Source organism: Paroedura picta, chromosome 11 (genome assembly GCF_049243985.1).
Source record: "Paroedura picta isolate Pp20150507F chromosome 11, Ppicta_v3.0, whole genome shotgun sequence".
Classification (NCBI taxonomy): domain Eukaryota; kingdom Metazoa; phylum Chordata; class Lepidosauria; order Squamata; family Gekkonidae; genus Paroedura; species Paroedura picta.
In genome coordinates, this window is record NC_135379.1 from 29,060,816 (window position 1) to 29,086,700 (window position 25,885).

Here is a 25,885-nt window from a genome sequence, read left to right on the forward strand (position 1 = left end):
TTGGTGGACGTTTGGAGCAACTCTAAACATATCCGCTCAGAAGTCCAATTTTATTCTACACTCCAAGAAGAGTGTTAATAGTATTGCAGCCTATGAATATCCTACCACACTGCCTGAAACCAGTCAACATGAGAGGTACTAATTTATGGCTAAAAATTTACATCTCCCTCTGATATTGATATTTTGACGGTCCTGTGTTGGATTAATAATCCAGCACCTGCTAATTCCTTCTCCAATGTGTTTTCTTCACTCCCAGTCATCATTTCTGTTTTAAATTCAGTAGTCTTGCATCCATTATACAAGCCTCCTGCATTTCCATTTTCTAAAACTCAATTTAAAATCACATTTTCTGCTTTAAGAATTTCTTTGACAGCCACTTCAATAGAACAGAATGATCTGAAGATTTTCCATTTTGCACAGCTACTAAAACCTTACTCATTGTGACTGTGACTCTGCTATCACGTAACCATAGTGGTGTCTAGTGTGCTTTGTATGCAGGTTTGGTTGTATAAAAGCGTTTTAAAAAAACAAGAACAGGACGAAATGAAGGCAAAGTTGAACAAGGCGCTTGTTTCTGAGGGCAAGAACTTAGTTTCTACACAGCAGAAGACTACATATTAATTTGTTTATTACTTATATATATTGTCTTCCCTTTTGGCTCAGGGCAGTTTACACAGAACAAAGTAGAAGAGGTTATATAGAACATGAGAGAACATAGGAGTAGGTACAAAACAATTCAGCAGCAACATTGAATAGAACAACAGTAGAGCAGTGACTTCAACAGTATTCCAAAAACTGGTAGTAACAATTAACCTGTTAACTAAGATCCCATCAGTTGGTATAGAGGTGACCAGCCCATGGATCACTGTGGCTATGTGTTCCAGGACAATGTAGGGTGCTAGTAGTTTGGCTTAGCATAGGTGGAAATATGACAGCCATGCTACTGCTATGATCTGTGCCTCCATGGAAAGGGAGGCATCCAGGATCACACCCAGGTTCCTGGTGGAGTGAGCCACAGAGAGGTGTACCCCGTCCAGGATGGGGAACTGCACTTCCTCACTTGGACCCTTCCTGCCCAGTCATAGGACCACCATCTTCAAAGGGTTGAGCTTCAGACATTTCTGCCATCTCATCACTGATGGCATCTGGCTAAGATTTCTGGGGGTGAATCAGGGTGGCTATCCATCAGGAGGAGGAGGAGCTGGGTGTCATCTACATATTGATGACAACCCAGCCCAAACCTCCACACCAAGAGGACGCATGAAGGTGTTAAATAGGATTGGAGAGAGGATTGCTCCCTGTGGTATTCCACATGTGAGCTGATGGCAACTTGTCTCTCTCCAATTTCTACCCTCTGTCTGTGATCCTGGAGGATGGAGATCAGCTATTAAAGGGCTGTCCCCCATATCGACAAGGTGGTGAGCTAGAAGTTCATGGTCAACTGTGTCAAACTCTGCTGTGAGGTCTAATAGTATGAGCAAAGCAGACCCACCTCGGTCCAGCTGGCAGCGGATGTCATCCGTCAGGGTAACCAGCGCTCTTTCAACCTGATGGCCAGGATGGAAACCGGACTGGGATGCGTCTAGAACTGAAGCTTTGTCTAGGAATGCAGATTTCCACCATTTTCCCCAGAAACATTAGAAGTAAGATGGGTCGATAGTTAGCAGGCTCTCACGGATCCAGAAATGTTTTTTTCAGCAACTGTCTTTCAGCACCTCTGGGAATTCTCCTGTTGAGAGTGGGAGTTTGATTATCTTCTGGAGGGGGGGGCTTTCCTTTCAGCAGTTGTTTTAAGTAGCCACAATGGGCAGGGTCTAATGGGCATGTGGTTGGCCGTGCTGAAACTAGGACTTTAGGTTGCTTTCTGTGTCCAAGGTTGGAGGGAGGTCATAGGGGACATTTTGTCCACAAAGTAGCTCACAAATGCCTCACAGCTGATTTCTGATTGACTATTGTTTTGGTGCCCTTCTTCCAGGGCAGTAAATTACTGCACTATTCTAAACAATTGTGCTGGGTGTGAGTGCATGGATGCAATGGAAGTTGAGTAAAAGTTGCATTTTACTGACTTCACTATCATCTCATGGGCTTTCGTGTGCATTCTATAAGATGTTCTCGCTCTATTTGTCTCAACTCCCATTTCTTTTCATGGAGCTCCTCTATCTAATGTCTTAACTTGTCCAAAGTTCAGCAGGCTCACCTATGTTCAGTGTTCTCTGTTGGTATGCTGCTACGCAACCCGGAGTATGGCAACAAGAAACTTGAGGCTAAGCAAAAGGCATGCAGATGCAAATCCACTAACCACTGAGTTTCACTAGGTCAAAAGGAGAAAGATGGCTGTCCCACGACAGTGTTACACCCATGTAATAATCTAAGAGATTAAGGTCCCACCCAGAACCTCCCCAAGAAAGTTAAACAAGGATGAGCCTCCTAAGTCAGTTTCACTGATCCAATAGTAAGCTACTGTGTTTCCAAACTTTACCACCCACTTAACCATGTTCAAGTAAATAAGGCCATCTCATGCAACAACCACTGTTTTGTAATGCAACATAAAATGATAGCTATCAATAAAGTTACTCAACTTGCAAGTGGAATGGTCGAATGCTGCGACAACTGAAATTTCAGACACAATGGATCTTCTTCCCTCCCCTACTCCAAATGGCTAGTAGCGATCTGGTTTCTTTTTTCCAGCAAGAATACCAACATTTTCAACAGTTTAAAGAGAACTAGCTTGGTGTAGTGCAGTGGTCCCCAACCCCCGGTCCAGGGACTGGTAGCGGTCCGTGGATCAGTCGGTACCGGGCCACAGCTCCTCCTTATCCTCCTCCCTGGCTGCTGCCACGGGGGCTGCCCTGCCACTCTGCCGCTGGCTCACCTTTGGTGCTCTCCAGTGGTTGCCATAGCTGGGGCTCCCCGTTGGCGTGGAACTGTGCAGTTGCTGCTGGCAGTGCCCCCCAGCGGGCAGTGGGAAGTCAGGGGCGACAGCAGGAAAGCAATGTCCCTTGGCAAAAGACTACCCCCCTCACGCCTCAGTAAAACTGTCAAGCATTGACCGGTCCCCGGTCATTAAAAGGTTGGGGACCATTGGTGTAGTGATTAAGAGCCAAGGCTTCTAATCTGGACAGTCAGGTTTGATTCCCCACTCCTCCTCCACATGCAGCCAGCTGGATGACCTTGGGCTAGTCACAGTCCTATTAGATCTGTTCTCACAGATCAGTTTTGTTAGATCTCTCTCAAAGATCAGAGAATGCAAATATCAGATTACTAATCATGTCTCCATTATTAAAAAAACATCTCCATTCCTACTGCTAACAGATTCCATGCTGTGACTGAAGAGGTCTGCAGGCAGATTTGTTTGTTTTTTTAACAAGGTGTGTTTAAAAAAAGGTGTTTAGCCAGACTGTCACACTATTTAGCAAAGTCATCTGTTATGTTCAACATAACCAAAAGGCCCAGATAAGACACAAATAAGCGAAGAACATTTGTGCATCTTAAATTAACCCAATATGAGAGGTACAATAACTTGATTTGCCCATTTTATAACCTAATAGTCAAGTGGCTCGATCTTTACAAAGGAGATTTCCCCCCAAACTTAAGAGAACCCTCAGATGTGGAGAAAAATATGAAAAGCTTTTTAAAAAGATTTACAAATCCCAAACACAGAAGAACATAACTGGCACAGAGACATGCATGCATACAGGCAAGGACCCCACTCACCCACCAAGCTTCTGAGACTTCAAAGTTGCAAGCAGGGAGAGGTCTCATCATTTCTTCCAATGTGAAAACTAAAATTATCATGATTTTGCTGCAAGCCCCCACTCCCTGGGGAGCTCTTTCACTCATACCCCACACCCTTTCAATTGCCAAAGAAGGTGCAGGGTAGGAAAGAAAAAGTTCTGTGGGCCCATGCCAAATTGTGGCCTCATGGCATTTTAAAACCATGGTAAAATTTAGTGTTTAAATTATATTACATTTAGTTGAGCTCCCAGCGGCTGCCCTGCCCGGGCAGGAGGAAGATGTGCACCAAAGGGTTCATAGCCTAGCAGCTCCTGTTCCTCCCCTGCCCAACCACATTGGTGCCCCTCTGCCCGGCTGCTCCGTCAGCCACAGAAGTTACTCCTGTCTCCAGCCTCCACTCATGGGAGATAGCTGGAAGGAAGGAAGGAAGGAAGGAAGGAAGGAAGGAAGGAAGGAAGGAAGGAAGGAAGGAAGGAAGGAAGGAAGGAAGGAAGGAAGGAAGGAAGGAAGGAAGGAAGGAAGGAAGGAAGGAAGGAAGGAAGGAAGGATGCTCAGTATACTAGGTTCAGGGCTCCGTTCTCCACTAGTCCTGATGAGATCCTGCAACTGCATCCTCAACTTACAAGGCAAGGCAGGGAGCACAGCCAGCTGCCACCTGCCAATTGCTTACCCAGCACCTGTAGCCCTTTCCTGCTCTCCTCCCTACTGTGCTGCACAGGAGAATTCTGCCCTCCATCAGAATCTCCCAGATACTCCTTTTCCTCCTAAAGTTAAGGGGCAAAGGGTGTCAAGATTTCTGCAGGAGGAACAGGCTTGCCAGCTCCTGGCTGGAAAATACCTTGAGGTTTAAAAGGTGAGATTTGGGGAGTGGAGGGACTTTGATGAGGAATAATGCCATAGAATCTACCTTCCAAAGTGGATGTTTTCTCCTAGTGAACGGATCTCGTCACCTGCAGATCAGTTGTAACGGCAAGAGATTTCCAGCCACCACATGGAGGTTGGCAACCATAAAGAAGTAGGATCAGGCTCCAATTTGCATCATTAGGCCATTTTTTTAAATTCCACTTTTCCTCCAAGAATGAACTGAAAACTGTCTTCACAAGAGCTCTGTTGATTACACACACACACATAGAGACCAACCCATTTGACCCCAATGAAATTCTCTTCTTGGTGATCTTAATGATGACTAGCAGGATTACTATGTCTATTAACTGAGTGAATCTTTAGTCTGCCTGCCCACCAGGGATCTTGAGTGGCATGTGTGGTTCTCACTTCCTCATTTCTGCCTCATATCAACTCTGTGAGGTAGAACAGGCCACAAGAGCAATGCCACACAAAGCAAGAAGGGCAAGTGAGTGAAAATCTCCCTCCCAAGACCCACAGTTTAAGCCAGGCCTGATCAAGTGGCAGTGGTACAGGCTGCCAGATGGCCACGCTTGGAAAAGCAAGGTGGGGAGGAAGATTCTCACATGTCCTCGCTAATAGATAAAGAGCAGTAACTGGTGCTCATCTGACAATGCCTTCTTCCATACATTCATGTGTATGTTGTGAGGTGATCTTCACTCAAATAAAATGGAGGCACACTCTACTGCCATAAATGCTGGCCACAGGTCTCATGGTCCACCCTCCTATAAGATTTAGCAGCTCATCCGCATCTTCTCATTCAGATGGCCAAGGTATTGCTTTCTGGGCTGCTTTGACACATCATTGGATATTGGCCTATTTTTGCACTATGGCAGTTGCCTGCAACCACAAGGGAAAATCCAGTTGCAATAATTACTACAGTGCAACAACAGTGCAATATCCAGTGCAGCTCTGTTCACACAAACTGTAAAAAAGAATCATTGAAAAATAATCAAGATAAAACTTTCAAAACACATATTTTTTTTCAATACATGTTGACTTGCTGGCAAGGTTGAAGGAAACTTGCTATCTGGAACTTGTCTGATAAGGAACAATAGTTGAAAGTCTATGCATACCAGAAACACCATGAAACTCTATGGGAATTACGTACAAGTCAATATGAATAGGAGAGGGCTGCATACTTGATGCATAGATAACTTTGCTGTAAATTGTGCAAACAAAATGGATGTGGAGAGACGGGCACAGTAGATTTAAGGAACAGCCAATTTTTCTTTTCCCACAAATGACCATAACAATAATTACAGCTAGCTAGTTTCAAGATAGCTACTGGTTCATAACTACTGACTATTTCCTTTGGTCAACATCAATGCAAGCATGAGAAAGATTTGTAGTACAAAATAATTAGGCCAGGGCAAGCCAATACATGTTGTAAGAAACTCCGGAGGAAAAAGCATCCCATTTCGCTGCAGCCTAACTCTCTCCAGAAGAGATGCTTGGCCTTCTCAATGATTTCCATTTATTTTCATTTATAAGCGTTTCCCAGTGTATTTCACTAATGTCTTCTTCAAACACATGCACAAATATTTCTAGCCCGAAACAGTTTTCAGAACATACAAAACCAAAAAATGATCTTCCAGAAGCAAAAAGGTTTTGGTCTGACTAAGTTACTCATGGTTTGAGCAAGTAGGTGATTTCACATGGCCAAGGCACAGAAAGTTTTTGAAAAATAAAGTGACTTGTGCATTTTGTCAGGAAAAAGGCCTATTGTCAGAGATAATTCAAAGTACAGGCAGCTTCCTATCTGAATACAATGGTTCTGCCATTGTTAAGAAACTGACTCTTTGATTAAGGTGACCAGATCGTCCCACTTTTGGAGGGACATCTGGGGGCACTTGGCAAATTGTACTTATGTTGAAATTAAAAAATATACATTACATTTTTGCGTTCTATGCATTTTATGAAAAAATCTTTTGCTCCATATAGACCAAATTTTAATCAAGAAACTCCCCCCCCCCCGATCAATGGTGTCCCGCTTTACCAATGTTAAAATCTGGTCACCTTATCTTTGATCCAAGTATACAAGAAGAGTCCTGATGGATCAGACCAATGGTCCATCAACATCCAGTCTCACACACTGTCTAACCAGTTACCCTGGAGGAAAAAAAACAAAAAAGGTATAGACTAGAGGCTGCCATTCCCTGGATTTTACTTCCTAGATCTAGTATTCAGAGAGTTGCTATCTTTGTCAGTAGCCACTGACAGACTTATCCTCCATGAATCTTTCTAACCCCCTTTTAAAGTCATCCCTGCTTGCAGCCATCACTTACACCCACTGGCATGGGCAGTAAATTGGACAATTTCATTACTCACTGCATGAAGCATTTCCTTTTGCCCATCAACTTTGAGTGCCTCAAGTACTAGTACTATGTAATAGGGAGAAAGAGCTCTCTTTCTCCAACTCATGCGTAATTTTATAAACTTCTATCATATTGTCCCTCACTTGTCTTTTTTCCTAAACTTAAAAGTGAAATTATCAAGGCTTTTACACAAGATTTCTTTGAAATTTGGGGATAATTCCATGGTACTGCACAATGCCCGAGTCCTCACCTTCACTATGGTACTAAATCTTCATTTAGTTAATTGGTTAGAATATTTGTTTCCTTCAGCTGCTTGATAATTAGGTTATCTGTCGGTTCCTAAATTTATTATACTATCTACCTAGAAACATTCTTGACCAACCTGATTGGGGATTGAAGCAATACATAGCATTTATTTTGAGCTTGAATAGCCTCCAGTAAAAAAAAAATTTTTTCCTCAATTTTTCTTCATGTGACTGATGAGGCCTTGCCTATGAAAGCTAATCTGTAACATAAATAAAGTCTTACTGGGGTAGTGGGGAGGGTTTAGTACTCCCTGCATACTTGATTGGCTATCTGTCCAATGAATGGCCAGTCAGGTAGGCTGTCCTGCCCCTGACCACACACCCCTCCAACTTCTTCCATGTGGAAAAAGTGCCAGTCCGCTCTACTGGACTGCAGTGAAAGGTAAGCCAGCCAGTGAGCATGAGCTGGGAGAGGGACAGCAGTCATCCAGACAGCAACTGGGGCCTGGGAAGGGGGGCCCAGTCCTGGCCTCACCACCATGTGGGGGTGGCAGAGAAGGCTGCAACCCCTGACAGTGCTCCCCACACCCCAAAAAGGCCCACACTGATCTCAGCAGGCCTGCTCATATCCGGGGGGAGGGAGCCCACACCAGTTCTCCCTCTGCCCCAGCCTCACCAGGCATCGGTGCACCTGTCCAGGTAAGGGGGAGGGACACCCGCCCCACCAATCAAATGTTTATTAATTGACTAGTTTTAGTTTTTTTCTAAGCCTCAATGCCATAAATTAAGATTTCACAATATTTTAGCAAGTCATTTGCACAATGAGAGCTATCCTCTGAGCAGGCAGTAACCACCAATGACAGAAAAAATTGAAGAGACCAAGCAGCATTTAAAAGGATAATATATGTAATAATCAGCAAATTATTTAATGTGATCATTGCACAGCAGATATGACCCACCCACCCCCAAACCATATGCAAGGTTCTTTTATGTTATCAACTCTGCCCAACGAGAGCCTAGCTGTTGGGAGTATATGACAAAAAAGCACCTCTTCAAAATGTCTGCATTTGAATGGCACCAAAGACACCGTGTTCCTCAACAAACCATCTTAAATAGTTAAATCATTAAGCTAAGAAAGACCAGGAAGTTCAATTAGTTCTAGCCAAACTCCCTTTAACCACCAACCAAATATTCCAGGTAAGATTAACTCAACATGACAGGTATTGCAGTAAAGTGGTTAAGACTGATGGCCTATAATCCGGCAAATCGGATATAATCCCCCTTCCTTCACATGAAGCCTGCTGGGTGATCTTGGGCCAGTCACAGTTCTCTCAGCTCCACTTACTTCATAAGGTGCCTGTTGTGGGGAAAGGAAGGGGATTGTAAACCACTTTAAGACTCTGAAGGGAAAACAAAAGATGGTTATAACAACCTGTTATTCTCTCTTGCCCCAGAAGGACTGACCAGAACCAATGGGATGAAATTAATTCAAAAGAACTTCTGTCTAAACATCCAGAAGAAGTTCCTGACAGTTAGATTGGTTTCTCAGTGGAACAGGCTTCCTCAGGAGGTGGTGGGAAATTTTTAAACTTCGGAAATTTTTAAACAGAGACTGGATTAGCCATCTGACGGAGAGGCTGATTCAGTCCTGCGCCAAAGGATGGGGCTGGTGACAAACTGATGGGTGGGGCCGGTGACAAACTGTGAGAGCCCCAGTGACGCCCTGGCTGACACCAGGCCCAGCACATTTCCGGAGGATAGTAGCTTGGCATGGGCATTAAAGTCTCCAGGATCAGCAGTCTGGGGAACTGTAATGCCCAGGCCGCCACCACCTTCAGCAGGGCTGCAGGGTATCTGGTGATGCATTGAGTGCACAGTATACCACCCAGATGGCCAAACTGTCAGCTGCATCCCACTCAAGGCCAACACATTCTATGCCTAGGATCGATGGTGCAGGAAGACCCCTGAAGGAGTAATCCTCCCAGGTTATAACTGCCATCCCTCCCCCCTCTCACCCCGTGGTCCACCACTGATGGAGACTAAGTCTCATCTCAACAGTAGAGAATTTCAAGTGTTACTAGATATAGACTCAATTATTGCTAAAGACAATAATTGCTGATGCATTTTTCAAGAGGAGTATAGTCAGAATCTTCAGCACAGAAACCATGGCCATGTAAAAAGACACAGACAGGGAATTCCCTCGTATACCTTTGTTGCATATGAGGGCCAAGAATGAGAACCACTCTCATGGTAATCAGTAATTCTCTTCAAGGCCACTTCAAAAGGGTGATTTATCATGCATAAAATTGGCTTTAAAACAATTAAACATGATCAAATCTAGTAGTTCTAATGGCATGGTTTTGTAGTGCATGGAGCCATGCAACCAATACGGATCAAGGTCTCATGGCAACTTTTCAAGAATTGCATATGCTTTGAAAATGGCACCTATGGTCATGGGATGGATCTGTGACCTCTCTCACTTGTCATTCATGTGTGCACCACACTGAGACAAGTTTTTGCAAGGATGTTGAATTCCAACACTTTTCTATGGGACATAAAAGACTATTGTGAATGGTGTAGAAAAGTACACTGGTATCACTATAAGAATAAATAATGGTATTGCACACCAACTGTGGTTGGTGTCAAAAAACTTTTTTTTTGCATGCCTGTGAATCCAATGCTACTTTTGTCACCATACAATATAATTCCTAAGCAGCCATGGAGAAAGTAATTTTCTATTTATACTGAAAAAGGCCACCAACTATTTCTGCAAGCAGGAAACAAGCAGATATTCTGAAGTTAAATTCAGAAGTCAGCTGGCTGTCAATTGTCACTTCCACGGCACACAGCAAAAGGGCAAGCTCTGTAGTTGTTGGCTCCCCATTAACTTTCTCAAAAACACACTTGGCATTAGCAGCAAAAGCTGTTTACTTGAGGTAGTGATATGATGCTCATGATTATTCTTGCTGAAACTAATTTGGTAGGCAATACATTGATCAATATAATCCCCAAAACCCCACCGCCCAATAGACAGCAGGTAGGTTTCCCCATTCCCAGGGGAAAGTGTGCAAACTAGTGCTATGCCCAGGTGCACGTTACATCATCCATGCATGACTGATTCAAGGCCAACCTCACTGGTAACATCCAAGCTCCCATTTCCCACAGTTCCATCCTTGTGAGTACAGACTGAGCTTACATTTGTTTTCCCAACACAAACAGCATGGGTTGAGAGATGTGACAAGCCCTGCCATAAGTTTTCCCTGGCCGGATTAGTGATAACATCCAAGTGCCTGGTCTCTTCCTGCCCTGTTCACACTATAGTGATATTGGGCCAGATGGTCAAAACTACAGATCTTTTCTATTGCCAAGCTACGACACATCAAAGATGCTTTGCCGATTATAAATGGGAACAGTTTCTTAGGCAGGAGGCCTCATTTTGAGGATCATGACTCCTATCCTAAAGGATGCTGCCAGTACATTTCAGGAAAAGTGCCTCTTAGGAGAACTTAAACCAGCCTGAACCGCACTCATCTCCAGATATGGGAGAGACGGGAGTAGTTAGGGCCTATATTCCTTAACTCTGTCACACAGTGTATCTGTATGGCCGCTCTGTCTTGCTGTGGCTATAGGATGTCTTTTAACACACCTTTTTAAATAGTCATCTGGCTTTAGTGTGTTTACTGGCTCTCTGCATTCAGTGGGACCCACTGGGTACCAAGAGGGAAAACCCCAAAGAACCGTCCTTACAATCTTCCGAAATTAGAAAACACAAATGAATGAACAACGGAAAGCAATAAGAATGGTTGCAATCAGTTAATTTTCCCAGGCTCGTTTCCTACTGACAGATGGCAATCCACAGAATGACAAGGGGCATTGACAGCTGGCACCAACAGGTGATTCCTCATTGAGAAATGGCAATACCAAATGATCATGGCAGGAGGCTGGCAACCAGGCATATCCTGATTAATGCTTCCAGGAAATCCATGCTTAGCCCCCAGATTTAGTAAGCAATACAGGATTAGGGTTTGGAAACAAATGCTTAATACATCAATTAAGTTGTTATTAGGTGTATTTCAGTGCACAAACCCCATGATCTTTTAAAAGACAAGCCATAAAATCTGTAAATGCAATGTGTTGCAAACTAATGAAGACACATTCGTGATGGGAGTGAACTAGATACAGACTCAAAAATACTTCTCTAGTGGGAATCACAATATGTTTTATAAGAGCGGATTAAAGTTCAAAATTTCCCTCTTTTGTGGGCATATGAGCAAACCACGGTCCTATCTGCACTCACAGTTTAATTTTGATTCTTACTCAGTTGAATCAGTATCCCTTTAATCCACATTCTGGTCACATCTGTTCCTGCACTCTGCACCTCTCTTATTTCTCGCATTTTCTTCTCCAAATGACAAAGTTTTAATGTGCACACTAGATTGCTGGGATTTTTTTTCTTTCCCCTCCCTTTGATTAGTCTCTGTTGATTAGTCTCTGATGATTGGTTGGTTTCCAGCAGAAGTAGCACCCTTGACTCCCAGTAGTTCCATTTAATGCATGCTTCATGTTATGCTACTTTATTAGACTCCTTAAGTCAGCGGTCCCCAACCCCCGGTCCGGGGACCGGTCCGTAGATCAGTTGGTACTGGGCCGCAGCTCCTCCTCGTCCTCCTCCCTGGCTGCTGCCTCGGGGGCTCCCCTGCCACTTTGCCACCTCAGGGGCTACCCTGCCACGTTTGGTGCTCTCCAGAGGCTGCCATGGCTGGGGCTCCACCTCGGCACGGCACTGCGCAGCTGCTGCTGGCAGCGCCCCCCAGCAGGTGGTGGGAAGTCAGGAGCACCGGCAGGAAAGCAAGTGGAGCAGGGGCTCAGGCGGGTGGCGGCGATGTCTCTCGGCAAAAGACTAACCCCCCCCTCCGGGCCTCAGTACAATTGTCAAGTGTTGATCAGCCCCCGGTGATAAAAAGGTTGGAGACCACTGCCTTAAGTGATGTGAGAAGTATTAATATCAGAAGAAGTAAATATGAGGTGTCCTTACCTCGAGCTGCTTCCTCCTCCCTTCTTCCAGCCTGCCTGTTTCACATGGCATGGGGGGGGGGGAAGGGAGTGGGGAGAAATGCTTCCAAGAGCTGCCCACTTTCTGAGGGGGATGTTTTACAGTGGGATTTCTTTGTTTAAAAAATGATTTCACAGAGGCACTTGTTTTTTTTAACCAGCCATGAATGTTTTGAATACGGCTCACAGGCAATGAATTTCAACAGAGCTATAGTAGCTCAAATAGTAAGATGCTTGCCTTGCAACTACAACTTTATAGGTTTGAGTCTGGCTGTGAATCCTGAGGGGATTTCCCCCCCCCCCCACGCAGGAGTTTTAATATTTTTTTTTCCTTTTGAAAAGTACATGTTTTTAAAATGCATCATTTTTAACTCTTGACCAGTTTTTTACTTTTTCAAAGATAAAAAATTTGAAACTCCAGCATGAGGAAAAAATATCCACAGCCAGCCTTGAACTCAAAGTTATGGTATCAAGGCAAGCACTTCACTGAGCTATCTCAGTTCTGTTGAAGCAGACTGTGTGTGGACCTATTCAGAGCAGATATGTGCAGCAGACTGAGAGACGGGGCACAGGTTTATCTTTAACTCCTGATTGGGTACTCATTGCATTACTTAAGGGGCCAAGAAAAGCAGAAAAATACTTCCACAGCGCAAAAGTTTAGACACATTCAAGCCTGAACTCAAATGGAGGAAATAGGACATTGTGTCCTGTTGCACAACTTCAGTGCTGGAGGCGCAGCTGAAGTGGGTGGGGAGGGGAAAACCTGAAGGAGAGGCAGCCCATCCGCACTCAGAAGCCATCGGCTCGCATATCTCTGATGAAGCAGAAAAAATCCACTCTTGGATATGCCGGGGAATAAATAGTTTGACTCCAGAGTCAATTCTCAGCTGTGCAGATTGGAGAAAAAAACCAGACCAGCATCAGAGTGGAGATCAGATTCAAGCGCAGACAGCTTTTGTTTAACTGAACCCAACCAGTTTTAAAAGCCCAGTGCAGATAACCCCTAGGGTAGGGTAGTGGTGGCAAACCTATGGCATGAGTGCCAGAGGTGCCACTCAGAGCCCTATCTGTGGGCACACATACTGTCGCCCCAGCACAGAGTTTGCTGAGTCAGCCTGCACAAGGTCTGGCTTCCTGGCACCCAGAGGACAGGGAGGACTCCTCCCATATGTTCCCTGGCCCGGGAAACAATTGGCTGGCTCGGGTTGCTCAGCTGGGCTGGCATCTGCAAGCATCGGCAGGAGCGGAAAGGCTATGCCAATCAGAGCCCAGGGAGAGCAGAGATGGGCCAGAACCCATCGGAGACACCACATGCTGCTGCTTGCCCAGCCTTGCCACTCCCCCCCACAGAGTGAAGGTGAAGAAGGATGGGAAAGGTGTGAAAAAGGGGGAACAAAATCTAAAAATAAATAGCCCAACAACAAAGGGAAAGAGAGAGGAAAGTGTCATAGAAGAAGGGGGGAAGGTAAACAAAAGAAGTGCAGTATTCAGGTTAAATTGCCACATTGGCACTTTGCAATGAATAAGTGCGTTTTGCAGTTTGGGCACTCAGTCTCTAAAAGGTTCTCCATGACTGGCTTAGGGCAGGGGTAGTCAACCTGTGGTCCTCCAGGTGTCCATGGACTACAATTCCCATGAGCCCCTGCCATCAAACACTGGCAGGGGCTCATGGGAATTGTAGTCCATAGACATCTGGAGGACCACAGGTTGACTACCCCTGCCTTAGGGTATCTGCTCGTGCTTATTCAGGCTAATGAGCTTTATCTCAAATTAACAGCTAGCAGTCTAAGTTCACTAGGGAAGCCATACAGCTATACTGCTAACATGAAAATAGAGAAAAGACTATCCATCTGTTTGCTGCACAGGACTACAAGCAGTGATAACACAGTGCTTAAGTTGCATCCATATGGCAATTTGAAACATAGTGGGCCATGGTTTACACCACAGGAATAATGCCAACTATGTATTTCACATTATAGACCTGGACTTGAGCTGTGCCACCAACACTAATTCTGCTACTTCTACCATTTGGTTTATCAAGGAATCACCCAGAGACTTGGTGGGCAGTCTGTATAGAGTTTTTGTTGTTTGGTATGTGTTGGACACAATGAACAGACAGCCTAATTCCTTAAAATCCTCTGTATCAAATTATGCTCTTCTGAGATCAGTACAGATTCCAGAATGTTCCAACAGAAGCCCCTTCCCAAAGTTCTGTGTGAATGAGAAGCTTGTTTTTCATTCTGAGGTAAAGAGATTTTCCCTTGATCAAGGTTACTTGTCATTCTAGGAACAAGATCTCTCTTTATCTAGCAAACTAGAAAATGAGAAATGTTTAATCCATAACTATATGTATTTTATTGCATAAAATAAACTCCATGAAGTCTTCAAACAATTTAAATCCATAAATGTTACACATGCAATATCTCACAGCAAATGTCCATCACTAGTCTATATTTAGCAGGCAGGGCTATGCTGGGGGGGGGGGGAGAGAATTAGACAAAAGAATAACGTTTTTTTAGAAGTTTTAAGTTCATTTCATCAGAGGCCATTTCATCAGAGACCTCAAAAGAGCTATCATCTAAAAGTCATCTCCAGGCTGACTAAGCTCTTGAGACAAGTGGAAATGAAAATCCACCTTAGATCTGAACAGGGGATCTGACTCTGCACAGGAAATGTGAAAGAACAGACACCACTAGAAAGGCATAGAGAAGGCCTCTTGGCCAGTCTGACATCAACACATGTGTCATCACAGCCCTGGGATGATAAAACCTTGTGCAGAATTGTTCCACCTTGAAATTGGGATGAGATGCGAAGAGTTCTAGACTGGATCATCCAAAGTGATCCATGATCCTCTGTTGAGACTCCACTCCGTTTCCTGGAGAGTCAGTTTGCTGAGCTAGTCTGCCTGAGTATTCAGAACGCCCTGAACATGTTCTGCCCTGAGTGGGGCAAAGTGTTTCTCCGCCCAGTCCATTAACTGTTTGGCCTCAAGTTGAAGTCTTCCCGACTTTGATCCACCCTGGTGGTTGACACAAGCCTTGGCTGCGATGTTGTCCATGCAGATCACAATGTGGGCTCCTTTTATGGTTGACTGAAAGAACTTTAGAGCTAGGAATATTGCTCTCAGCTCCAGCAGGTTGATAGGCTGCCTCTGTCCCTCCACTGACCAGGACCCCTGCACTGGAATTTGATTCAGCATGGCCCCCCAGCCTGTCAGGCTGGCATCTGTGAAGATCTGATGTAATTCTGTAATGGGATAAGGTTTTCTGCTTGACAGATGTTTCCGGATAGTCCACCAACAAAGTCTGCACTTTCCCTGATGACCCAATCACCAGAATGTCCACCTTGTTGGAGATTCTTTGTTGGAAAAGTCATAGAGCCTGCTGCAGTGGACAGGCATGGGTACGCCCCCCCTGAACTGTCTCTGAATTGGAGATCATCAGGCCCATTAGAATGGCCAGCTGTAGGAGTGAAGATTACCTGGCCCTGATGATCTATTTGGCCAACAATACAGTCTTGAGTATTTTGGCCTGAGGGAGGAAAAGCGCCGCACTGGCTGTGTTTATTACCACTCCGAGATGTTTTAGAGTCTGTGACAGAACTAGGGAGCTCTTTGTCATGTTGACCAGAAAACTGAACTTCTCCAGTTCATGGATGACTCTGTGGGTGTAAGACTTGGACAGCGGACAGGAGGGAGCCTGAATTAACAAGTTGTCTAAATAAGGATGGATCCTGTCTCAATACAACCACCACGTTAATCAAAATTGAAATTGCATGGGAAGTGTACTGTTTAATTTCAATACGTCTTCACTGATTTTTGTAATTACACCAGCTTTACTCTTTTGCTGCAAAAACGTTTTTAGAGTTTATCTTGTTCACTCGCACTTCCTGATACATTGAGTAGCTCTTGACAAGATTCAAAGTGCCTTTTAATACTATACTCCTTTAATACTGAGATAGTTTCTGCTTTATCCTTTAAAGAAGTATTCTGCTTTATCCTTTAAAGAAGTATGCAGTAGTCCATTTATCATTAAAGACCCAGTGCTCATCTGCAATTTTTCATTCCTTTGAAACAGAACTTACTTTTGCAGACATCTAACAGCTATTAGCTGGGGATTTTCAATTCAATCATGGCAAAGAAGAAAAGACACCCCTGCCCCCCTATCCACTACAGTTCTCAGAAGCACTAGGCTATATACAAAGGCTAGGAACAATTTTTTAAAAAATGGATTATGAATCTGCCCAACCAGATGGTAGAGTTGCAATTTTAAGTACAGTGAATATTATGAGTTTATTTCTTAATAAACACAGTCCCTTGAAGTTTAAATATTCACTTGTTAATATGTTTTAATTTTAATACATTAAAAATTGGGGGCCCTCCAAAAAAGGGCAAGTAGACAGAAAGACCAAATCAGGGCAACCTTCCACCAGGAACAGAGGATATGCCATTAAATTGGCTTCAAATTATATGCATGGTGTACATACAAATCACTGCTTGCCAGCCAAGCCTCAATCATAAGTAAAATGGCAGCCAGAGGGAGGGGAACTTGGCTGGAGGAAGATATGAGAAGGGAAATGTCATAGGTTTCCCTGCTAAGATAGTACTCAAGGGGCCACTCACCAGCTCCTGCAATCACAGATGTATAAGAAGACTCCTAGCTGGAGTGAAGAAGGGAGGAGAGGCAGAAGCAAGCAAGGCCAGAAGTCAGAGCAACCAGCTCTTGTTGTGGAAGGAAGAATGCTTTTGCTTGCACCAGCCACCTCACCAGTAACTTTGGAAGCCACTTGCTTTGATCGGTGCAGCCTTTAGAAATATTCAGTATTCAAAACAGTTTGTATCTTTTTTTTCTGTGTTTTTTTTTTGCAAAAATACCAGTCGTCTTCCTGCCTTTTTTTTTTTTTTTGCAAAAGCAGACCCGACATCTCCTGAACCCATTCACACAGCGACTTTACCTTCCTTATCTGTTCCACTTAATATGTCTGGTAAGGCCTTGGAGACGGAGCATGTCTCATGGCTGAATGCAATTAGCTTTGTCCCTAGTATACTGACATAGCTTCAACATGGTAATTCATGGAGAGGGATAGTTAAAAAGTTGAGTGGTATGGGTGCCTGAGCTTTGCTGGCTAGCAAAGCACCTATAATGGCCAAAATGGTATTATGGAGAATATAAGAACAACAGGGGGCTGACAGAAGGAACCATGGAGACAAAAACAGTGTTGTTATTGTCTTTTTTGCAAGAAATTGACAGGATGAACAATAGTAGATGGTGCCTCTTGAGGCAGGAAGAACAGTATGGGTCTGAGGGAAAATGCCCTGAGGGTGATAGCGGCACACAAGCAGGTTGGAGGGCTGCACAGAAAGAGTTTGGGGGCTGCATGCTGCCCACGGGCCTCAGGTTGGAGACCTCTGCCTTCAGAGATAAAATCACCTTTTTGCATGGCTTTACATACACACTGGGGAAGGCCCTGGCAAACCACCCCGTATTGAGTCTGCCATGAAAACGCTGGAGGGCGTCACCCCAAGGGTCAGGCATGACTCAGTGCTTGCACAGGGGATACCTTTACCTTTACACACACACTACAGGCAACAGTCCATATACAAAGCAATACAATAAAAGGGGGTGGGGACAGAAAAGGGGAAAAATAGTTATTTTACTCAAACCATTTGGTATCAAAAGGAGTTCCCTACTTCAAAACTCTGAAGCCACAAGCCCTCTCCAGCATGAACCCTCTGCCCACCTGAGAGTTACCTTGCACCGGCAGAGAGAAACTCAAGCAGCTTTTCGCCACCTAGGGCCACCTACCACTAAAGCCAAAATGTAATTCACCGGAGAACACCTGCAATAACACCACGGGCGGGAGCGACAACCACAGAGATGATCTCTTTAAGCAGCTCTACCCGCGCGCGCGATGCTCCCTTCGCCGGCAAGAAAGGGGAGGAACAGCTAGGCTCGGTTTCAAGGGAGACTGCAGAGCGAAAGCAAACAATCGCGGTTGACTGACAGCACTATACACCAAGGGGAATCTCCCGCTAGAACTCAGCAGGAAGGAGGGGGCGTTCGCTTACTCTCTGCCAGGCAGACGGGTGTTTCCATGATGTCAGCGAGCTCTCCTCCTTGGCCAGGTAGGGAGAGGTGATGCGGTGCGGGCGGGCAGACACTCGCGCGGACGAGTCGAGGGATAAGATACCCCAGAGGCAAGCCTTTCCGTTGAACCCGAACGGAGAAGAAAAGGTGCTTATTGCAACGAGAGGCTTTTTGAGTCCCTGAGGCAGAGCGAGGCAATTCCGTCCCAGGAGGACGATCGGTGCCCTGCAGACAGTCGGGATTTCACGGCAACAAACTAATCCCAAACCAGCTTTACTGAACCTCTTCCTGAGCTTAGCGATTTACAGTTTCCATAATTACTTCGGCTTTGCATCACAACCCCATGCATGCTTCCCATTGTCCGACGTAAGAAAATCGGTCAGGGTTCTTTTTTGGGGGTATCTCTGTGTTTTTTTAAGAAACCAGACTAAGAGAACAAACTTAAACAGGGCTAAAATGTAACTCCAGTTTTAATCAATGGGGCTCAATCCCACGAAAGTGTCTCTAAGATTGTGCCCTAACCCGTAGATCTACGACGCCGGCATCCTAACCCCGCCCCCCCGTGATTATTTGGTAAATGAGGAACAACCAGCCCCCCGCCCCCGTGATTATTTGGTAAACGAGGAACAACCAGCCCCAAGAACGTGCCATCGGAGGTGGCCAGACGCAAGACTCGGGCAATGAAGAAGCATTTCAATGAAAAGCAATCGGGGGCGGGGGGGCTTTAGACCTTTCAAACAGCTCAACTCGGCAGAAAAACTAAAAAAACCCCTGCAAGCCTCATAACCTAGCGACAGCCCTTACCGGGGCGCCTCGGTCTAAATAATTCTCATTGAGAAAACTAGAAGCAGAGTTTGTTAACCCAAAGAGCCTAGAGCGATTGCTCCAAAGCATCAGCGGGGAGAGAATCAACTGCAGAAGCAGGGAGGGTAAACGAAAGCAAAGCGGGCTACCTTGACTTTTATTTGGCGGCAGGAAGTGTCCCCAGACCTGTTCAGGCACCTCCAAGCATAGTTCAAATTTCTCTGGACTCTTGCCTTTGAGTAGTCACCTTCTCATGCTGTGGCGGCGCTCAGTGCAGCGACAAAAGGAAAGAGTCTGCGGGTCCCACCCCGCCTCTTCCGAGACGGCGGGCGCTACTGGCTGCTCTAAAGGTGGGGCGGAGCTTCTCGAGGAACTCTGCGAGTAATCGCATCAACGTCTTGGCACCATTCTCTATTTGAGCTGACAGGAGATGGACGCCTCTTGCCAAACACGCGAGCTTCAACCAGAGCTCGTTAGGACGCTGCCCTGCTAACGCCCCGATCTCGTGGTTGATTGGCTCCCAGGGACCCCGACCCCCGTAGGAGAAATTCCATTGGCTGGGACTAAAATACTTCACCAAAACAGTGTTATAATTAGCCAGAGAGTTGGGGGGGGGGGGGATTGGTGGATCGAAGCGGGAAGTAGGTGAGCTATTTTTAGTAACGCTGATACCAAAAGTCAGTATCTTAAATGAATGTTTTTGCACCTTTCATCGATATTCTAAAAATGCTGCCTTGTGGTTAGTGAGCAAAGAACTCACTGAGTGCTTGCTTCAGCGTAATAGTACGTAATACAACATAATACCACAAACCTACTTAAAGTTTTAAAGGTCTGTTATTTGTGTATCTCCCTATTAGTTATGTCTGTGGTATCGGTGGTTCAAGTTTACTTGATAGCTTCAAGCATAGCAGAAATGGAATTATGGAACTCACTGCTAATAATATGGCTGCCTGCTGAGAAGACAAAAGCCATGGTTTAAACATGAAAAATTTAAATACGTGCCTTTTTGAAAATACAAGAGTACCCTATTATTAGCTTGAATGCCATCTTCATGCTAAAAAAATTTAAAAGGTCATGTGACACCTTGAAGTCAAATGTGTTACAGCACAAGCTTTGTGGACTTGTACCCACTTTATGGGGAAGGCACTGGCAAACCACCCCCAAGGGTCAGACATGACTCGGTGCTTGCACAGGGGATACCTTTACCTTTACCTTTTACCCACTTTGTTAGATGTTAACACAACTGTGATTAAAGCCATGCTCGAAAACATAGGTTCCTTGAAGAACTGGAAGAATGTCACCACACACATTTTCTTCTTTGGGACTCCTACCAAGTGGAATGACCTATCAAGGAGGTGAGGAGAGCGCCCATTCGTCTGGCCTTCCTCAAACTATGCAAACGATTCAAGAGGGTTTTTCTACGCAGGTAATAGAGTTCCACTGTACAAGATGGTTTGCAAACTCTCCTGAATAAATTATTGGGACTGTGATCTATACTGCTGGGTATAGCTTATTGCAGTATGACCCTGTTATGCAATATATATTGCTTAATAATGTGTCATGTGAAGGGAAGGAAGGAAGAAATCTAATCTTAAGAACATGACAGGCCATTTTTGTCGGTTGAAAAGAATGGACAGCACAATAAAAAGTGTTCAGCATAAATGCTGCTGCCCCACTTTCTACAGCCCCACATGACCTAGGACTACATAGCTGAAGGACCTTCTCTCCCTTAGGCACCTTAGAGCATCACCACAGTTCCCTGTCTCTGTGACCTCCATTCTCAGACTTTCTCTTTTACAGTACTATGGAACAATTTTCCTGACAACTTTTAAAAGCCCTCCCTGTCCCCCCCCCCCATGACTTTCAGACAAGGCTGGAAAATATTTTAAAAAATATAAAAAATATTTTTAAAATATATTAAAAGGGAATCTGGGTGTGTAATGGTACAGTTGTAAGCAGAGTTACACTGTTCCAAGCCCATTACCCTGTTTAGCATTGCACTAGAAATTAATAAAGCTGTATTTTATCTTATATGATTTTCGGTATGGTTGCTGGATTTGAACTATGTATTTAATTTTATTTTAGAATCTGTTGTTTGAGAGGAAGGCAAAATAAAATAAATTAAAGGTATTCCCTGCATGAAATTTTCATCACAAAATTGTCCACCTTTATGCCTTCCATGAGGCTTGGCAATGAGAAAAGAAATCAAGCCCCAATGCATACATTTCATGCTGCCACTTCATAGTCCATCCCTTGGAGCTGTCTGACAAAAATCATTCACAAAAGATTTGATGGGCATTTCCGTAATTTAGATTTGTGACTATTTATCATCTGTTCTATACGGAAAGCAGTCTGTCCTATATAGTCACTGAACCACATTGACAAGTTATTATTACATATATATATAAATAGTCATATAGTTGCATGCATGGGGATCAAGGACATTGTACATTCCCACACATGCAAATCTCTGGAAGTTACATATATGTTAATTGAATACTGGTAGATACAAAAGCTAGTGCTAGTCCATTGCTTATTAGAAACATAATTGATCACAAAGTAAAATCATACCTTAATTTAATTTTGTTTGAGGTTTACATTCGGGTTACATTCTGTGAAAAACTCAGTTGTTCCAAGGGTCTTTGTATAATTACATTGTGAAAATCCATTGTGCGTGAATACGTTTTTGAGGTTACAGAGCTCCCATCTGAAAATGTTTTGAAGTAAGGTGAGTCATAAGCACATGTGGGCTTAACTGATGAAGAAAGCAGTTTGTGAGGAATGCTTGCCTGAAAGAAAAATGGCTATTGTGTGCTCAGACAAAAGCAGAAGCAGCAGCCCCAGCTGCAGTTACAGATCCACTTAGCTAGAATGTCTATGTATTGGGGGAGGGGGGGATTCCTTGAAAGATAATTATAGACAAAATAAAGCCCAAAATAACTTCTTGGTGATGCATTTATTTTGAGGATTGCATTGTGGGATCTTCAAAGCTTCTTTGTTACACAATTGTGAAATAGCACAACACAATAGTTTAGTGCAATAAACAACAAAACTGCATGTTGTTTGTAGTGTTTGTGTGGGCAGAGTCACCAACAGGCCTGGAGAAAAATGTTCTGACCCTGCAATTGGATTACTGAGTAGAAATGGGCAGTGGAAGCTTTTCATGGCATGGTGGTAAATAATATCACCTGGTAACTAACTTCCCATTAAGGCTCTATTAAACGGAAAGGACATGCTCTCCCAGACAACGGGCAGCTCTTTGTGGCACTGAAATTAAGATGGCAGCCTTGGTGCACCAATCCAATGTCTTTTGAATCCTGAAAAGCAGCATTTCTGGGGAAAAGTTAATGTAAAATGATTTATGGAAAGGTAAACAATTTTCCTCAGTCTTCAAGATCAGTTCTTCTAAGGCTTCTTGATTTTAGGTTAGAATTTGTCAACAGGGCCCAGCAACAGTATTCATGGGCCAGACCAGATTCTGAACATCACATTGGCAAAAGAAATGCTGCAAAATCTATAGATGAGTGCTAGCTATTCTGGGCCACTTCAGCCAAACAATGTCAATGCAGCTCTCTTCAAATCAGTACTGATAAAACACAACAGTTCAAACAACAACTAGCACTTCTGTGACCCTTAGCTTGTCTCCCAACCACGCTTTGGCTCTTTGACTCTTGGCTTGTTTTCCAACCACACTTTGGCTCTTTGACCCTCGGCTTCTCTTCCAACTACACACCGGCTCTTCAACCTTCAGCTTGGCTCTTGACTTCACTCCTGAATCCGGTCTGTGTCTTGACTCTCACCCTGGCTTACAACTCCAGCTCAGTTTGACTCTGCTTCCCTCCCCAATTGCAGAAAACTCTATTCCCTTTGGCTCCCACCCTCCTGGACTGGACTCTGCCTTGGCACAACCACCCGGCTGAGAGGGTGCAGCTCAACAGGGCAACACAATAATATACAAAGGCTCATGTTTTGTTAATTTTAATTTATATCTTGTACAGCAATGCTATAATCCACCTTGAGTTATTGCAGAAAGAATCTCTGTTCTATATACACAATATAATTCAATTAATCTTTGATGAACTGTGATTCTAAATGAAATTATATGCTAAATTAAGCCATCAACTCAGGGCAGGTTGCTTTTAAACCACTGTCTAGTTTAGAAATGATTTTTTCCCTGTTAGACTGACTGAGCAAGCCTAAGCAAGTCTATTTAGAATCCTGCTCAAGTTTACTCCTAGGAAAGCATTCTTAGGACCGCACTATGACTGAGGGAGTAGCAATCTGTTTTGTTCCATTTGAAAGAAATTTAATTTCTTCAAATTATTAAAGTCCCACATTTGTCATGTCACTCAAGTCCTCATAACCATTCTTCTTATAGCTGTAGTGCTATTTTGAAGTGCTATGTTTAACCCTAGAGTTGCCTCCTACAGATTGCTTTTATAGGTCTGTCAGCAAAAGCCACATGGTGTACTGCATAGTGTTTCTATATGCTCAACATTCTGAAAATCAGAATGAAAAGCAGGTAATGCCATCTAGGTAAGCATCAAATAATTCCTTTGTTTGACACTGAATCTGAGGAAGTGTGCATGCACATAAAAGCTTGAATAAAACTTTGTTGGTCTTAAAGGTGCCACTGGTCCCTAAATGTGTTCTGCTGCTTCAGACCAACATGGCTACCCACTTGAATTTATATTTCCTTTGTGTTCACTGTGGATGACATCACAGATAAAGTGATACCTTAGGGTTGCCAGGTCCCACTAGTAGGGATGGGGGCGTAAGGTGACCAGATTCAGGTTGGGAAACTCCTGGAGATCTGGGGATGGAGCTGGGGAGGACAGGGAGCGAGTAGGATACAATGCCAAAGAGTCCACCCTCCAAAACATTCATTATCTCCAAGGGTATTTATCAAGGTAATATGGAGATGAGCTGTAATTATGGGGGATCCCCAGGTCCCTTCTGGAGACTGATATCCTTAGGACACTACAGATCTTATCAGTGTGGTCTTGCCCTTTCTAACTTGCCAAGTCGGTTTTCCCAATCAGATGGAGAGTTTCCTCACCAGAAGTGGTGAAAGATGGAGAAGGATGGTGCCCCCATTGTTCAAGACAGATGTTGAGTGTCCTTTTGCTCTGATTCATACAATACCACCTAATTAGAGAGCCTCTTGTGGCGGAGTGATAAGGCAGCAGAAATGTTGTCTGAAAGCTTTGCCTATGAGGCTGGGAGTTCAATCCTAGCAGCCGGCTCAAGGTTGACTCAGCCTTCCATCCTTTCAAGGTCGGTAAAATGAGTACCCAGCTTGCTGAAGGGTAAACGGTAATGGCTGTGAAAACACTAGAGGGCGTCACCCCAAGGGTCAGACATGACTCGGTGCTTGCACAGGGGATATCTTTACCTTTACCTAATTAGAATATCTTGCTATGTACAATCTATACAAGTGAATGGAAGCTGTGTAATCCTTTTTATGCCAGTGATATTTGCAAAAAGGAATTCCTAGTGGAGGGTGCCTTTTGTTAATTAGAGCAAGAAATAGTAGACTGGGATTTTCTACCCTGGCATCTAAACGTATTTGTGGCCCTGCTCTGGCCCTGCCCTCCCATAGCCTGGAGATGTTTCTTCCTGATACAGGAATTCCAAAATGACTTGGAGGATCCATATGGCAAGCTGCATTAGCTATTATAGAAGGAGGGGAACTGTCCCAGAATGGAAACATTTTGTTATAGGAATTATGGAGTCTGGCACCAGAATAGCCTCTATTCTAGAATTTTGTGTGGCAAATAATAGTATAATATTTACTTACAAATAAGTAAGACGTAAAAGACTGCAGTCTAACTCTTAGGAAAGAGACTGTTGCTCAGCCGCACAGGAAATATCTATATCTGAGACACTATAGAGCCACAGCCAGTCAAAACAGATGGATGGGAAAGACAGACAAATGGCTGGACTCAGTATAAGGCAGTTCCATGCATTCATATAAAATAGATTTGCCATTATCTGTCAAAGCCCGTTATAGGTTATAAGGACTGAAAAAAATACTTTATAATTATAGGATAAAAAATCTTTCCCTTCTAAACCACCAACAGGGTAAAGTTAATTCCATCCCATTTTGGATTCCAGTTATTCTATGGACATTTTTTTTTCATTCACTTCATCAGTGAGATATGTTTTTATATAGGATTTGATTGTCATTCACAGGGTTCAGTCCAATTATAAATTAGCCAGGGAGGCAAAGTATAGAGGGGAAATAGATTGTTCATGCAGAGCATTAGAAAGGTCTTCGTTCCTGAATCTTGGTAATGAGTGGGCTGGCTAACTAAGAACAGCAGTGCACAAGCATTGTAGTAGGCTGGTTTAATTACTGCTAATTTCGATGTATTTGTATAATGCCTTTTTATAGCCTTATTCAAGAGCAAAGAGCTGGAAATTCACTGTAGCAACTGGACCTTGAACCATGTGATGGAACAAAGCTAAACCGACATTCAGCTAATAATAGTCATTCTTCGTGTTGGCAGCACATTAACAAGGCAGAAGTATCAGAAAGCTTTGGTAGCATTCAGTGAGTTAACAACAAAGAATTTGATCAGAACAACGAGACTCAAACTAATCTCACAAGATTAGCATACAATGGACTGCAGGAATTTGTGCACATTCTGTCTTGTCTACATGTCTGCTGCATGTGGCTCCTAGTGTAAATGAATCTCTGATACTAGATACTCGTAACAATAAACTAGACCAGCAAATA

General features: G+C 43.9%; 1 protein-coding gene and 1 long non-coding RNA gene across 6 annotated transcripts in view; one reads left to right on the plus strand and one right to left on the minus strand.

The window, feature by feature from the left end:
• OSBPL3 (oxysterol binding protein like 3) overlaps positions 1-19,600 on the minus strand; it is a 102,131-nt gene extending 82,531 nt beyond the window's left edge. Inside the window, exon 1 of one of the 5 annotated variants that reach the window (XM_077304608.1) lies at positions 19,391-19,600. The gene's annotated coding sequence lies outside the window, so the exon portion shown is untranslated. Of the gene's footprint in view, positions 1-18,003; positions 18,024-18,057; positions 18,185-19,292 lie in introns of those variants that run through there. The other 4 variants (XM_077304606.1, XM_077304605.1, XM_077304609.1 and 1 more) reach the window with 4 other exon arrangements.
• A 4,321-nt stretch (positions 19,601-23,921) lies between these two features.
• LOC143820272 (uncharacterized) lies at positions 23,922-25,885 on the plus strand. Its single transcript, XR_013225297.1, has 2 exons — positions 23,922-24,053; positions 25,541-25,885. It is a non-coding gene; the product is annotated as an uncharacterized LOC143820272 (long non-coding RNA).